Below are 4,545 nucleotides of genomic sequence, written 5' to 3'. Positions count from 1 at the left end.
CCGCTTCCCCCTCTTCCCCCTCTTCCTCCGCTTCCTCCGCTTCTTCCTCCGCTTGTGGATCCTCCCCAATCTTGTACCGCTCGATAATGGAATCCGTAATAGGCCCCATTGAACTGTGGATCGTATCCCTTTTCGAGCGTGGTACCCCCGCATTTGTACAAAGGCCGGTAATGATCGCCGGATATGGCAAACCGTGTCGTTCATTAGTATAGTCGAGTTTCTTCATCCAATTATAGATGAATCGACCGACGTTAATGGAAAGGCCTTTAACAATGCAGAACAACACCTGGATACGATCCTCGTCGAGAGTGGTGAAGTGCTTGATCGGATAGAGACGAGCGCAAATAAAGTAAATCCACGCTTTAGCGATCCTGGTGAGTTGGTCACGCTTGAGTACCCTTTTTCCTTTTTCAGTGACCCAATCCTCTCCCGGAATGCACAACACCCGCGACATCTCCTCATGGCTGCAACTTCTTAGCCATTCTCGATAGCCCTCGTTCTCGAAAGGCACATCTGGGGTCCCAAGAAGATCGTTGATAGCTTCGATACTCATATCGACCGGTTTCCCACGGACCGTCACAACATCACCTTGGGAGTCCGGCAAGTTTGCGTAGAATTCGTACACCAAGTTGACGTTCGAATCGAACTCGGGTACAGCACAGTACCTCCACCAATCATGACCAACTATGCTGTTGCGGATTTGCTTTCCTATATCCGACGTATTGCTTACATTGAATCATCTCTCATGGATAATGTTACGCGGCAAGATTTTGTCGTAGCGTTCCACTAGTACAAAAAATAACAACAGGTGCGACTTTTTTCGCACCTGAAAGTCAATTTTCGCACCCAATGATACCTTTAGGTGCGACTTTGGGTGTGACTTTTCCGCACCCGAAAGTCCGCACCTAAAAGTTGTGGGTGCGAAAATTCGCACCCAAAAGTCCAGACTTTCGGGTGCGACATTTAGGTGCGAATTTTCGCATCTAAAGTCGCACCTAAAAAAGTCCCCAAAAATAAAAAAAAATGGCGACTCGTACCGGGATGGTTCCGGCCTCCGTCGCTGCTCCTCGTCGCTGCCGCTTCGGCAATGAAAAAGAGAAGTCCCAGAGGATAATAGACCTCCGTCGCTGCCGCTTCGGGGTCGGGGTCGCCATCCCGGCCAGCTTCGGGGTCGCGTCCCACGTCATCCCCGCCGGGGTTGCCGCCCCTCCGCCGGGGGTGGCGTCGGAGGACTCCCCCGCCGCCCGGCCCAGCGTCGGGGTCTCGTCCCACCGGTTCCGCCGCGAGAGCGAGGGCGTCGCGTCGCCGGAGTCCCACTCAGAGGAGGACGCGGGTTTCGCCTTCTTCGCCGGAGCACCGCCCTCGTCCTGGGACAGGTCCCACCGGTTGCGCCTCTTCTCCTCCGGGGCGCCGCCGGTCTTGGCGGCCTCGGCTTGCTCCTCCTTCTTCTTGGCGATGAGCCTCCGGGTCTCCTCCTCCTCTCGCTTCAGCGCCTGCTCTCTCATCACGTCGGCGTAGGTCCGGGGTCTGCTCGCCGGAGACGAAGGCGTCGTTGCAGTCCGGCGAGATCACGCGGTTCAGCCTCCTCTGGGAATTCTTGAACCCTAGATCCCCTTTGTTCATTTGTAAAAAAGAGTAATGATTTTTTTCCTCTTTATTCTTGCAGGAGAGGCGCTCAAAAGAAAAAATGAAAAAATTGAAAAAAGACCGCTCAAAAATGAAAAAAATTGAAAAAAGACCGCCCAAAAGAAGTTGGAGTTTTGGGTGCGACTTTGTCGCACCCAAAGGTATGTCTAGACTTTTGGGTGCGACTTTGTCGCACCCAAATTTAAAAAATCAGCGAAATTTTTTGTGCGACTTCAGTGACTTTTGGGTGCGAAAAATCGCACCGAAAGTAGTTTTGGGTGCGACTTTTAGGTGCGAATAGTCGCACCCAAATTCATCCGCACCGAAAGACAGTATTTGTTATAGTGTTCCTCCGCGACCTTGCTAGTAAAGATACCCGAGTTGTATTCCTCTTCGGGAGACTGTTGACGAGGTCGCTTGCCTTTTACTTTACTCTGACCTCTGGAAGAGCTCGGAGCCTTGGGGACCGTCGTGTTTTTAGTTCGACGCATTTTCAAGCTCCTACAAAACATAATCATAAACAATTGTACAATTAACATATAACAAATTATATATCAATTCCAAGAATATATATTTAAACATGACAAATTAAAACAATTCCAACAATCACAAATAATTCATAAACAATTCGACCAATCACAAATTCATGAACCATTCGATCAATCACAAATTCATAAACAATTCAATCTCAACATTAATATACATAACCATTTTAACCACTAACCTATGTAACAATATGTCAAACACAATCCGGACATTTCAATTTAACTCAAATTCTCATACAAATTCATTCATATCAACAAAACCATAATTTCACTAAATTCACTCATTCAAATTCCACTAACCTAAATTCACTCGTTCAAATTCCACTAACCTAAACCCTAATTTCTTGTTCCAAAAAGAGAAAATCAAACAAAAACCTAAATTTGTGAATTAAAAAAATCAAACTATATGCAATTCGGGTAAACAACAAGAAATCCATATCAACAATTCGAAATTAAATCAATAAACCACCTTAAAAAACTTTTAAAATCATACCTTACAATGAGGCGGCAAGAGAGAGAGAGAGGCGCTAGAGGAAGCACGGCGAGGAGTCAGCGAGAGAAAAATGGCGGCGGGGACAAGGCGAGAGAGAGTTGGCGGCGAGGACAAGGCGACGGCGAGATTTTTGGGCGGCGAGGACGTGGCGAGGGATTTTGGAAGAGAAAAACTGGAAAGATGCGGCCGAAAATGGTTGTCTCGTGTGTGGGTATTGGAAAAAATGAGAAAAAAAACTGAAAACGGAATTTTATAGTGAAAACCTAAAAAACCTCGCCGCGGCGACAATATGTCGTCGCCGCGGAGAGACGTTCCTACAATGGTTATTATAACCGTTGTAGGAACGTCTCGCCGCGGCGAGATTCCTCAGTCGCCGCGGCGAGACAGTTTCTTAAAAAACTGCTTGGCCACGGTATCCACCTCGCCGCGGCGGAGGATATTTCTAGCCGCGGCGAAATTATGTCGCCGCGGCGAGAAATATTTATCGCCGCGGCGAATAGATTCTACAACGCTTTTAACAAGCGTTGTAGAAAGTTTCGCCGCGGCGATGTTGAAATTGTGCCGCGGCGAGGCCCATCCTTCTACAACGCTTTTACAATGCGTTGTAGAAAGTTCTCGCCGAGGCATAAATCACGTGGTGCCGCGGCGAGGATTCTACAATGGATAGTGTAAACGTTGTGGAAAATCTGAAATTTATGTACTTCTACAACGCTTAACAAAAGCGTTGTAGAATAACTAAGTTTCTACAACGCTTAGCTTTAAGCGTTGTAGAAACCATCAGATTCTACAACGCTTATCCATAAGCGTTGTAGAAACACCGAGATTCTACAACGCTTAGCCATAAGCGTTGTAGAATCCCTAGTTTCTACAACGCTTATGTTAAGCGTTGTAGAATCCCTAGTTTCTACAACGCTTATGTTAAGCGTTGTAGAAAGTGGGTTGTATAATCCAACATTTGTAGTAGTGAGGCCCTCACTCGCGATTCCTCCGATGATAGATTTTACCACGAAGGAATCTATGACATATTTCATACTCCTTTTAAGGATTCCTAATTCATAAATATAATATAATATAATATAAGAAATTAATATATATATATATATATGTGTGTGTGTGTGTGTGTGTGTATAAACATGTAATATTTAGTGCGTGAGCGTTACGGTGTAACTATTACTATATTTTAATGTTTAATATGTATTCAATATAAATCATTAATAGTATGTCTCTAATAATGTATATAATATAGAAAAATTGGACGAAGTAAGCCACCATAAACGTTGAGATTATGATTTACCCAACGTTTGACAAAAGTTTCAAATGTATCCCTAAAAGATGACGTAGCAATTTTAGGCATATCAATTTTTACTTATGGAAATAACCTTCTATATGGAAATAAGTAGAAAACCTGTATATTCCACATTTGGAACAAAAATGGAAATAAATCAAAATTGTTTTATAGCGCTGCTATGATTTAACGACGTTCACTTTTTTCAATTTTAAATCTAAGTTGTTATATCACGGTTAAGTCAATGGAATAAATCCCTTAATATAAGGGATTAGTTATTTTTGGGAAATATTATTGTGTTTATTACGAAATTATTATGATGCATATGTTTAAATTCAAAATATATAGTGGGATGATCTTTACAGCCAATCGTGCTCGTCTATTAAATAATTATGATTTCTTTGATTTTGAACGGGTTCTCTGGAAAATCACGTTTTCAAGGTTTTTTTTTGTATTAATATTTGTTTTGTGATATTACAAATTTGAATTTTTCAGGTTATATGTGGTTTTTTTCTTCATAAATTGATCGATTATTTATGTTTTCAATGTTTACATACTACATATCGTATTCACTACATGGCTCGTTTCACATTTTC

This window comes from Urtica dioica, chromosome 8 (assembly GCF_054948205.1).
Source record: "Urtica dioica subsp. dioica isolate 48M chromosome 8, U.dioica_male_clone48M_v1_H2, whole genome shotgun sequence".
NCBI lineage: Eukaryota > Viridiplantae > Streptophyta > Magnoliopsida > Rosales > Urticaceae > Urtica > Urtica dioica.
The sequence above is the reverse complement of the archived record's forward strand: the minus strand, read 5'-3'. Positions refer to the sequence as shown.